Below are 13,300 nucleotides of genomic sequence, written 5' to 3' on the forward strand. Positions count from 1 at the left end.
ATTTACTGTTTTGTCGATATCCTATTTCGTCCTTTATATGTTTATAAGGATTCTTGTTCATTGTAGGTCTGAATACAATCTTATAATAAGATCGAAACCGGTCATCACATTAAAAAATTTTATGCGATCAAAACTGCCTCCAGTTTGTTTATAATAATTATAGAGCGCTGTTTCCTGTAATAACTGTGTTCTTAAATATATTAGATTCAAGGAAATCCATAAATGGATTCATTCATGGTCTTTTTGGCAGCATAAGGGGTGAAATTCGAGTGATTTGGTGACAGTATTTCTGCAAAAATTCCATAACTTCACTTATCTGCTCCTAGTAGTGGAATCGTCAGTGATGAAGAAAGATTCGGCCACGATATTTCTGTCGTAGAACAGTCATATCAAGGCTGCTGGAATGAAACAATGCTTGCGGATTACTGTAGGTCTGTGTGTAGAATTTCTCCAGAACAAATTTACAAGAGGCAAGCAAAAAGACAATTACCCCATAAAACTACCAAATGTTTCTCTTCAGACCCAATTAAGTGCCATACATTCTCCCATCAGTTCACGACCCTTAGAATGTAATTATTATTAAAAAATGTCAGCTGAACCTTCGGTACTGTTGGATAATGCAACTAAAATGTATCAATTTCTCTTAATTTGTTAAGGTAAAATATTTTCACATATTGTGTATCACAAAATTTGGAAGTAATAGAAATTTTTGTCACATTAGCTTGTATGGACACGAGATTGGTTATATTTGGTTTCGGAAGTGAAGGAAACATTGCAACAATAATCACAATAATAAAAGCAGTGAAACCTATGTATTTAGACGAAAAGAACTTAGAATGCAAACTGAGAAGTGCGGTTTCATTAAACGTCTAGTTCTCGGACAAGTTACTTGCACAAAGTTTTCGCTGCTCAGTTGGAATAGGCAGACGTGGCCCTAGCTTAACACTCTGTCAAGTTCACTTTCCTGTTTTAGCAATGTTCAGATTAGCTTCAGTATATAAGATGTACGTCATCGTCCTAAGAAGTTTATTACTCGATTCACAGAAGTAATATGGAAAATTGGTTTAAAGTCAAATCCCTGGCACATGGAAGGAAACCGAACCGATAATTATTTATATAGATATAGATATCCGTTTTTCCAGTCTACGGTAATAATATCTGCATAAGCTTTCGAAACGCTAAGAAACCGGTTTTACATCAAATTTAAAGTTATTTCTAATATCGTCACAAGTATATTAAATCAAATGAAATGAAGTACTTCAAGTTGTTTTAGATCTAATTTTCGTGATACAACACTTCAGCAGTATCTTGATTTTAAGTCAGAAGATGTTCACGTAAGGTGGTTCAGATAAGGTGTTAATAAGGTCGTGGTTGTATTATTTTTGATATTAGGTATACAGTCGGCACGGGAACACAGCCTTACTATTCCTTATAGAACTAATGTGAAGACAGTCCTCTAATCGTAATACTGTAGCTTGAAATGGTCGTATCAGGACTAATTAAATTATAATGACTTAATGTAATTTTAGCGTGTCCTACAAAGTGCCTTCGTAATCTAAAGAACCTTTTTTACGGGTGGATGAATAATTTCATCTTCAAACATTGTATGGGACAAAACAAGTCACAACAATATTTATATTAGTAAGGTCTGGATTTAAGTTACAGTGTAAACTTTGGGACCTAGATGCTTAAATATTATTTGCTGCAATGAGTTTGTTTTCTGCATCGTAGCAAGGATCAGGCTTACCCGATTTTCGTAAGCAAACCACAGCGTGGCGTTTCACTTTTGTGTCGAAAATTATGCCGTTCCCGTAGGTTAACACGGCGTCAACGGCGTGTGCGAACTGGAGACAGTTGTACGAGGTGTCAGTACACTTCGTCGTGTAACAGAGGTTAACCTCATTCTGTCTCCTCCACCTGCCATTTAATGGTTGGACGAACTTGGAATTAGCTCCCGAATTCGTGACTGTCGGAGAAGCCTTCATTGCTTCTCTTATTACATTCTCTGCCCCGCGTGGGCTGTCAGCAAGGCAGGATAATTCTCGAAATTTCGTCAGCCTGTTCTCTCAACAACATTATCTGGTTTATATGTCCTGATTTGGTATGCGATGCAGCTTGCATTCCTTTACTGGCAAAGGGAGCCTTACTAAACATGGGAAAGCGAGAGTCGTATGAACTGTAGCGAGCAATGCAATTGTTAATCTTCGGTAAGTGTTCTAATCTCAAGCAGTTACAGTGATACCGAGGATAGGCTTTGGAAACAATGACTAAAATGTAAGTGTAAACAAACCTTGTCCTTTGTATTATAGTAGATTAGTTACCGAAGTTCCTCTACTAGGCTGATTCATTTCCATCTGTTGAGTTTTGGTTATAACTTCTATTTTCATTTATATCGTCTTCTGTTAGTACTGTCTTGAGACCAATTACGTCTGGTGCTACTTTTAAGCTAGTAGCACAAAAAATCAAAAGATTATTCATGGACTCTGCAGTTTAGGAACAAAACTTACATTCGGCTTTTCCGCGATTCGAGTCTCCGTCGAGGTATGTATATTAAGTTTACCTATATTTCCTAAAGTACTTACATGAACAGAGCCCCCGTTATTAACATATCCGATTTATTTCGTCACACCTTTCCAAAAGAACTGTGTGCTATTTCAAGAGACCCCATTTCCTTCTCAGTCATTCACGTTATGTAATTTAAAACCTGGAAATATGGAATTAGTGTATTAACAGGTTCAGCAATAACTAGAAGCTAGAAGTGAGATGGGGCATCGTACTGGACTCTCATTCGGGAAGACGTCGGATTAAATCCCCGATGGTCCTTCACAGGTTTTCTGTAGTTTCACGAAATCCTTTGAATTGGACACGGCCAGTTTCCATACCAATTTTTCAAAAATCTGAGCTTCTGCTCCGTTTCTAATAACTTAGTTTTCCAAAGGACTCTAAACCAATAGAGATGGACATAAGTTTTAATGACTATAATGCTTTATATTTACTCCACTTATAATATTTCTGCTTTTGTTTTGTATCATTCAGTGCATATGATAATACTTTTCATTTTCACAACGTCACGGACTCACACGATGACGTTTATCTGATAACAGCTAATCGGTTTCGATCATCACTAGTCACTGACGTTTCATTGATATATGATATACGATATAGAAGGCATGAATAATCGCAACAAATTGCCTGAGTGTGACCATGTATCACTCGACTGATTGACAGATTTTAACACTGCATGGCTTGCAAAATTCACAAGATACAACGGCGTCCTGCTTAGCGGAGGAAGGTGTTCAATGGTGGGTATATTTCTTTCTATTCTTGCAATTAAACGTCTTAGGAACTAAGAAAAAGAAATCAGTCGATGACAAATTAGAACTACAAACTGCTGGTGTTACACTCTGAACTAAATTACACAATGAGCTTACTAAACGTGCTAAGGGTATCACGTGCCTTCCCTTGTGCTGGTTCAACCTACTACTCATCAAATGAATTTACTGTGACTGTAAATGTCTCAAGGGTATTGCTACTAAACTCAAATGACACATACCACTAAGTACTGTAGTTATCATCTTTTATTTCTTTCTGATACGGATTTAATGTTTTTAAAAGCTTGTACTCTAGTCAGTGGCGGTCAGAATATTTTTAATCCGTAGCAGCGATGCTGTTCAGGAAATGTCGTTTCCTCCTCACATTGCTCTCTCAGTAAACGTCCTGCGATACAAATATCGCTAACTAAGTTTCCACTGGGCCACTTGAAGCAGACGTTGCTGGAACTTATTTGCTGGGGTCGACACTAGTCTACTACTCTATCATTAAAACTTATCCGTTAATTTGTAGGGTGAACTCAACGAGAAATGTTCCTTGCGCAGAGCTGAGTTTGGAACACAGCATGCTGCTCGCTTACATTTAGCGGTTGCTTCAAAATAGAATACACCTGCTCCCTTCCTACTCACACCACTATGTAGCGGCACCACTGTTTAGGATAGGGAAAGTTAGATTTGTGCGATATTCGGAGCAGGAGTTACAGCCAGGTGCAGGCCGGACTGCAGTAAGTTACGCATATCAGCAGTTGCGAAGGCAAATAGAGGCCACAGGGGAGTTTAACTGCCGGAGAGGGCGCACAAGCAGTTTCCATGGCGCAAGTCACAGGCAGAAGAGGGCCTAAGTGTTATGAATACGTGACGCATGCTTGAAAAAACAGAGGCGCACAGCCAAGTGTAAATAGGTGCCGTTTTCTAACGAGATTCATTCAAGTGTGGCAGCTCTCCTGGACGGCGAGGCGTGTCGCACCGCCGGGCTACATGCAGCTACAGATGGGGCCACAGTATCCCAGTCCACAGCTGGTCATTGGTTCCATCCTCTGAGGCCGATGTGGGGTCTGCTGCCAGTCAGCCAGCTACAGGCCACTCTTTGGCTCACTACAGCGGGCAGTCATCTCGGCTCCCCTTGCATGTTGGAGACTTTCAGGGCGAGGGCCGCAGATTCGGACGATGGATCGCGGGTGGTCATTGCCGCTGCATTCTCAGCTACGCCAGCGAGGAGGAAGCAGCAGCAAGGCCGGCCTACTGCTCCTTGTGGAGCAGCACGGAGTCAACAGGGATGGTGGCCACTGAGCCGGCTGCTGGAGGAGCCATCCTGACGTAACTCAGCGGGCCGGACAAAGCTGGCACGACACAGCGCTGCATTACACAGGCCACTGGGGTGCTTCCTCAGCATTGTGGGGCCCTGTGATGCAGACTGAGGTGAATGGAGCACTGTAGTGGAAGCAAATAAATCATTTGGGAAGTTCTCGTTGAGTTTTAATATGGCACTTCCTGGCCCCCATCCACTACAACTGTATTGTTCCAGTAAGTATTTGGTCCTGGTGGAGGTTCGAGTCCTTCCTTGGGCATGGGTGTGTGTGTTTGTCCATAGGGTAATTTAGGTTAAGTAGTGTATAAGCTGAGGGACTGATGACCTGATTTCGAAATCAACAACAGGCTTAATGAAAGTTGTAATTTGGACAGAAGGAAATTAAGTGATTGTAATCTATTTCTATATATGTCCAAGTGGACATCAGTTATATATTTACCCCCCTCTACTGTATTTTGCACAAGAAATAAACCAACAGGCTTTATGCTCAAGTTTCAAAATTTTACTGATGTCTATTGAGACCCTCAGAAATTCTCAAGAAATCGAGACACGTGACAGAAACTAAAATACAGTTATATAAATTCTCCAACTCTGCAGCCATGGTACAGCAACTGCGATATATTTTGAGTTGAAGAAATAGTCTGGGTTGCAAATTTTATTGACAAGTTTCGCTTTTTTGAATCATCTTCAGAATTTGTTTGGAATTGCAGGTAATGTATCACTCACAATTAGCAAAAACTTCCAGTGTGCACCTTCGGCAAGGCATCTGACTACGCTAAGACAGGGCCGCATTTGTAATCCCCACATCTTAGAAAAGCTGCATGCCTTCGCCAAAGGTGCACACCAAATGATTTGGCTAGTTATGAATAATGAGTTATCCGCAGTTCCTAAACAAATTCTAGAAATACCTCAGAAAGGCGCAACGACTCCAAAAAGATCCATTTTTAATTGCAACCTACAGTGTTTTTTCGTACTGAAAAGACTAAAATAGGGATTTACTTTCAGCTTTGTACAAATACAAAGGAAAATAAAAAACACATCTGTACATTTTATCTTCTGAAGGCATGTTATGAACTTGACTGTGAATTTCAATTTCTATTACATTTGATATATTCCTTTTACAGGTCTGTCTGTCTAGACCAAAGGAAGGTAATCGAGATTAAGACTGTGCAGTCCTAAAGCATCGAATGCACACCGAATAGATCAACGCAGCGCAATGGCATCAAGAAGACGCTCTCTCGCGCCAATGGGAAGAGCGAGCTGCGCAACACCTCCAGGGAGACCAGAGTTCAGCGTCCCCTGTCAACGCTCATTTAACCAGCCACCTATCTGTGGTCGGCCCACTTTGGTCATTGACTTCGACGGCATAAGTACTGAGAAAGAGGAAGACATTACCTAGCCTGCGTTCTGCGAGCAGTAATATGCACTATGGTACTTTCAAGTAGGAGGCCTAGGGAGCCTTCTCATAATGAGAAGTTTTGTTTACATTCTTTTTAGAAATAACGATTCGTTATAATTTGAAATTGTTTTGTACAGATGATTTTGTATTACTGCTACCGGCCACCACAACTTCTCTTCTTTCTTGTTGGTGTTTGTGCTGACTCCCACAGTGGCCGACACAACAAAAAAGCTGTATATTACCAAAATAGCTGTATATTACCCGATGGGAAACATAAAATCTCACCTATCTCGACCACAGTGTCTAAGCAAGTGTGACATTCTTCAGCCGCACTTTTGCAACATTTCATGCATTAGAAATCTGGTATCTACCTCTCAAAATGTTCCTTGTTAATTAATCTATGTGGTGTGATAACAGAATCCACCTAGCACACAGATTTCGTTTTGATGACACTTACATGAGAAAATTTAAAAAAAATGGTTTGTCTAGGAATGTAATTATTACCACTCATAGACATCGATCAGAAGACAGAGGCCCAAAGAATTTATAGAGGGGTTTCTAATAAATGGTAGTAGCTCAATTCTATCTCCAAACCAAAGGTAGTTTCGAACAAAAAAACTGCTTTATAAATCGATTTTGTTCATTTTCACCTGTAAGGGGCAGTCAGTGAAAACCAAACACCGGCCACAACACAATCATGGAATGGTTCCATCCAAAAGCTGTCACTACACGCTTTAATACGCTTTTCACACTGGGAGAAGACACAATCGATTCCTGTTTCGTGGCTGGCCGGAGTGGCCGAGCGGTTGTAGGCGCTACAGTCTGTAACCGCGCGACCACTACGGTCTCAGGTTCGAATCCTGCCTCGGGCATGGATGTGTGTGATGCCCTTACGGTAGTTATGTTTAAGTAGTTGTAAGTTCTAGGGGACTGATGACCTCTGAAGTGAAGTCCCATAGTGCTCAGAGCTATTTGAACCTGTTTCGTGGAACGTGATCGATCGAGGAAGGATCCAGAACCATACCTTCACTTCACTTCCTCGTCCAACTGAAGCTGATGTCCGCATGTCTTTATTCAGATCGCCAACGACGTGATACTCACGAAGTGGACGACCCGGGCTGTACGGAGAAATATGCAGTGTTCCGCAACCAAGTCTTACAGGCAGTGTGGTCCAGGCGTTATCGTGTAACAGGACGATTCCGTCCGGAAGCATTCCTGAGCGTTTTGACTCCATAGTGCGTAGCAGTTGCTGCAAATTTTATTCATAACCCTGCGCAATAAGTGCAGTTGCACACTCTAGGAACTCGACGAGCGCAGTGCCCCTGAAGTCGAATTTGCATGATAATGACCTGCCCCATACTGCCAATCGGACGAAGACTACGTTCAGTGATTAGGTGGCGAAACACTGAAACATCCTCCGTACAGCCTAGATCCTTCACTATGTGGTTTTCACGTCGTTGGTGACCTGAAGAGAGACATGCGTGGACGTCGGTCTCGATCGGAAGAGGAAATGAAGAGAGGGTGCGGTTGTAGATCCTTCAGCGGCCTACCGCGTTCTACGAAACGGGAATCAGCCGTCTCGCCTCCAAGAGGGATAAACGCATTAACGCTCACACTGATTGCTTTTCAATAGAACCATTCAATGGTCCCATTGTGACGGTTGTTCGCCTTTCATTTGAGTGCCCTTCATACTTTATTTTACCTCATTCACCAACCGCGATGAATGAACTACCTATTCTTATATTTTACCACGTATATATGCTTTTCACAACACCCCTTCTCGAGCTTCTCTCAACTTGGCTAGTGATGTTAAGCTTTTCTGCATTAAATTCATTATAATAATTGATCTACAGTGCAGAATGCAGAGTGTCCCGCTTGGAGCTTTTCCCTAAATTATAATAATGAACACTGGAATCGGCAAACTACACTGAGCCAAATATTATGACCACCTACTTAAGAGCTTGTTTCTCCGTCTTTGGAACGAAGTACATCACTGGTTCTGCGTATCAGGAATCCGGCAGTTTGTTGCTAGGTTTGGGCATTAGATGTCAACGCACAGGTCATTTGTTAGCGTAGATAACGGACCGCCAATGTTCGTACGCGGTGATGGTGCCCGATAGCGACGCAGATGTTTCCACAGGATTTAAATCAATCGAATTTAGTCGCCGAGACTTCAACGTGAGGTCATTATAATGCTCCTCGGTCCACTGTAGCACGTATCTGTCTCCGATGCATGGACAAGTATCCTGCTGAAAGATGACGTCGCCATCGGAAAAATCATCAAGCATGAAGTGACACAGGTGCTTCGTAAGTGTCAGTTTGTCTTCGAATACTACCAAGCACAAAAGAATGCCTACCGTAACGTAATACTGCTCGCATCAGCCTGCGTCCGTGGGCGCTGTGCATTTCGAGCCGCCGTTCGCCTCCATAACGGCATTTGTGGAGATGACCATATATCAAGTGCAGCAAAACTGTGGTTTACCTGAAGAGGTGACACGTTTCCATTGATCGACGGTCGAATCCCGATTGTCCTGTGACCACTGCAATAGTAATTGACAATGTCGTCGGGTTAACTTGTGTACATGTAGGGGTGGTCTGCTGCGGAGCTCCATGTGCAGTAAGGTACGATGATCGCTAAGCGCCGAAGCACTTGTGCTAACCTACTTTACACAGCAGTGAAGCCTCCAAACTCCTCGTTCTGTGGAGAGTCGTGGACTTCCAACCATTTGTCGCCTAGTGGTAGTTTCACTGTCCTTCTAACTCTTTCCGTAGACACTCATGAAGTAGCAATTTAACATTCGGCCAGGTTCGCCGACTTTTGCCTTTTGCGGGCGGAGAGCTTCTGTAAAGTTTGGAAGGTAGTTTGGAAGGTACTGGCAGAAGTAAAGTTGTGAGGACGGGGCGTGAGTCGTGCTTGGGTAGCTCAGTTGGTAGAGCAATTGTCCGCGAAAGGCAAAGGTCCCGATTTCGAGTCTCGGTCCGGCACACAGTTCTAATCTGCCAGGAAGTTTTATATCAGCGCACACTCCGCTGCAGAGTGAAAATCTCATTCTAGGGATCTTATGTTTTAGCTTATAGTGTATTTTAACAATATGATGCTACAGTTCCCCTTGTACTGTTCCTCACCAACTTTTACACAACTGACCATCCAAAATGCAACACCAAGAAAGACAGCAGATATCGCAGCCACGCTGATTGGGGAGATGACACGTTGTATATAGTTCACACGATTGAAAATACAATCCCATATGAATTGAGGAAGATGATAAAATCAGAACTGAGTGTTCCCACCGTTGCTAACTATACCACTCCTACACGTCCCGGCGTTGAATCAGAGAGGTTCTGAACGTGCTGTAGGGGTATAGAAGTCCATTCTGGTCCAATACTTTTCCAAAGTTGATCTTGTGCAGCAGCGGTTGGTGTATCCCGGTTGGTGCAGCGGTCTTGTCCATGGGAAATCAATATTTAATTGAAAAGGAAATCATCCACGAGCCGTTTTCGATAGGCAAGAGGTCAGGAGAACAGAGAGGTCAAGGCAACAAAGCAATCCGATGGACGGCGGAGTAGTACTGTACATTTCGAGTCACTGTAGCGCGTTATGCTCTTGCAGTGTGGCGATCGGCCAGCTGCCCTGTGTCAAACTCGATTATCTCAATAAATTTTCTCAATTGGCAGCCCATATATTCGCCAGGGTGATTCCCTGCCCATGTCTGCTCCGCTTACGCAATGCCATCAGGTGGCCCACAACGTCGCGATGGGCAGTGATCTAATGTTTTGACTTATCAGTGGGACAACAGGCTCCATCACTTAAGAGATGTAGAACTGGTTGGGTATTGTATCGGCAACGCGTAGTGGTATAGGGCGAGAGTGGGATCCAATACCGCCGCAAGCTATAATACCGGGTCAGGACCACTATGGCGATGCGTAATGCAACAGTTCAACAGTGTCTCAGAACACCGTCTCCAGACTCTAATCCGACATCGTGGTGGTGCAGTAAGAATCGGGATTAAACGGTAAGGCAATGTCGTTCCTTAGGATATCCATCTCCGTCGTTTATCGTATCATTAGCGGTGCAAACGTCTGTGACGTTGGCTCAGTGGTAAACTCAGTAATGGACAGTCTACTCTGGTGCGAGGCCCACGAGGTGTACGGGCCCCGCAACGAGCTTGTGACGTCACACTTCGCGGACACTCGGTTCCTTGCAGGGCCCACGGAAAATAAGTATTAAATTGTAAAGGTGCAGAAAAATGGTCTTGATTTTGCCGTGTGCTAAAGAGAACTTGCTAACTTTAACTCGCAATCAAGAATTACAAGACTCGTCTTAAATAGTCACTCGCTCCCCGCCGGAGGCAGTTGCTAGCACTCGTTAAGACCTACAAGTATGCGCTTCGATCTGTCTTTGCCTCGACTCTGCTGCAGATAAGGTCGAATGATACGCACGTACGCTTATCGTTCCGCAAAAGAAAGAATTTGGTGCGGTACGGTTCGTGATGTGGCAGAGCGATCCATCACTGCCATGCGCACAATATGCCGGTCATCAAGTGTAGTGGTGCAACGAGGTGGGTGCAACCTGTCCCATTGGTCCGTCGTTCTCTCTTGCATCCAACAGTTACAGATCCGCATCACAGTTGCTTGGTTTCCTCCGACAAGATCACCGACTTCTCCGTAGGATTATCCGCTATCCCTATGGGCAACTCCGAAACGTCCTGGCTCTCTTGTACGTGGCATATTGAAGCTACTTTGCAGACGGACCACAGGAAAGAATAATTCTAGTACGTGCACACGGCCGTCCCTTCCACTTTATATAGCCCATGTAGGTGGTGTTACAACGCGCCCGTGGTGAGCGCTTACGACTGAAATGCTAATAATGCGCATGTCTCGTAGTCGCAAACGCATGCTGCAGATCTTACTTCATTTGGATGCTTCCTTCAAGGTGTGGCGTTTTGGGTGGTCAGCAGCGTATGTTCTTTGGAAGCCGATACAGAGTATTGCATTGAATAATACTTTCATGCATCTCCAAGCGTAATACAAAACTGAGATGGGAATTTCAAAATTTAATTTAATATATTTCAAAATTTTTTCCCTTTCGGAAATACGTTTAACATAATTTTATGACTATTTTTACGGCCATGACGTCCATGTAAGCGAAAAGTTTTTGAGTTTCAACAGCCATTTCCTGTACGAAATATCATAGTTTGAATTTAAAAAAAAAAAACATTGTTGAATGAAAACATCTTCTATCAAGTACCCTTATGTTTTAATGTTTTTACTCATCTCAATGCCGAATCGCCATTGAACAGGAATTACTAATGGCATATCTTATTTATTCGGTTATATTGCCCAGAGAAAGATCTCACGTTTGGGATATAAGAGCTCCGTAGGTAAACACCCACCCTGCAGCTCCTTCATGCTCTCCTGACTCACTGTGATGGCACGTCTTAACAGAGGGAGATATGCAGGTTTCAGAGCTGCTGACGGCACTGCTGTGTGGGCTTCTACCTGCCAGTCCCTATTAGAGACGGCATCACAACACAACGGCTTATCGGGGTCCTGTACTGGTCATCTGGCTGTGCACCCCAGCCCGCCTTAGAGCGCAGTGAAAGATTCGTGTATGTCACTGATCCGGAGCTTGTAGAAGATAGAAATCCTCCTGAACTTCTGTGACAGACTGCCAGATCTTACTTCTAGTTACCAGCTAACCTGGATAGTGGTTGCTTCGTCTTACGTATCGTCACTCGCAATTCTTTTCTTCCACCGAATCACTGCGCAGATGCTTATTGGTATGAAGAAGTTCACTGGGCGGGTCGAAGTCGGTCTTTATCGCAAATAAATATACAGTCCTTACTTGACTTGGTTGTAAGCATGGTTATCTTAACAACTTAGACAGTGGTGAAACGGTGATTCCCTTAGACTTATGTATTAATTACACCATTAATCACAAATGACGTTTTCCATATTAAATTCTATCACACTCAGCGTCTAGTTGATACATCTTCAGGAGATTTTTCTCTTACTGCATCTACATTTGTGTATGGACACTGTATCAGTGTGGCATTGTACCAGTGCAGCTACTTAAAGTAGCTCCACAAACGCAGGATATGTTGTCACTTAACGTTATAACATCTCAGCGCTTACATGAACGAAACAGCACAACGTAAACTCAATGTAACTGGATATAATTTGGTAACTGAAGATGGAACGTATACATACATACACCTAAGAATATTAGCCTGATTTCTCCCTACATTAATGCTCGGCTCACCTTGAAATTCCATGTTGGTTGTTCTTCCCATCAGGAATGAAATTAATGTAACGTCCACTCATAGGAGTTCAATAACTCACTGTTTTCAGTAAGATTTCTTTTCAATCAACATCGTTATTTTCACTCATTCTGACGAGTGAGATGGTGAACGCATATCAATACTACATAGATAGCGCCACTTGATAACGCGTGTTTGAATACAAACTATTTGTAGACAAAGACTTTCAATAATGTCAACAAATCATTAAAAACTGACAGATTTCCAAGGAGACGTACATGTTTGATCCAGTGTCAACGATTTGTTATTAGACACAATCACTTTTATCAGTTAGCAATTGACCTGCTTCGACCAACAATGCACATCTTCAGATCCCACAACTAGCATTCTGTAATTGTGTGTTAGTTTGTATGCCACAACTCAAGCTTTGTAGGTACACAAAACAGAACGCTGCTTGCAGGTGACTAGTTGCTGCCGAAACCGATTAGGCGTTAATAGAGCGAAATGATTGTGTGTGACAGTAAAGTTGTCAAACTGAAAAGTGTTTCCACACGCACTGAAAGATACAAAACAGGATCAGAAGTATTAACAAAGTTGTACATATTGGGACATGTTAGATGTTGAAACTTATGATCGTTTCCGTTATTTTCTTCTTCTCTGCACAAAAAAACATAAGACTCAGTAAAGATCCTTGATAACAGAGGACTTACTGAATGTAACTGAGGAAAGCAGGAAATGAAGCAAGCTGAAGAGAATATACACGAATAAAGTTTGAGTTTCGAGAGAGGTGCAAATGCAAAGCAAGAATGCGAACAAGAAAACTGTAAGACTGTGAAGATTCTATGACTACATAAAAATTCAAGAGGTCATTGATGAAAATATATACGCCTATGAAAATACTAAGTCAAGACGGGAAGCCAGTACCAATCAAAGAGGGGCAGGCTGAAAGACGGAAGGTGGATGGAAGCTGTGACATTAGTATGAAAATGGAAGAGAACATCGT

The sequence above is a fragment of the Schistocerca americana genome, chromosome 1, assembly GCF_021461395.2.
Source record: "Schistocerca americana isolate TAMUIC-IGC-003095 chromosome 1, iqSchAmer2.1, whole genome shotgun sequence".
NCBI lineage: Eukaryota > Metazoa > Arthropoda > Insecta > Orthoptera > Acrididae > Schistocerca > Schistocerca americana.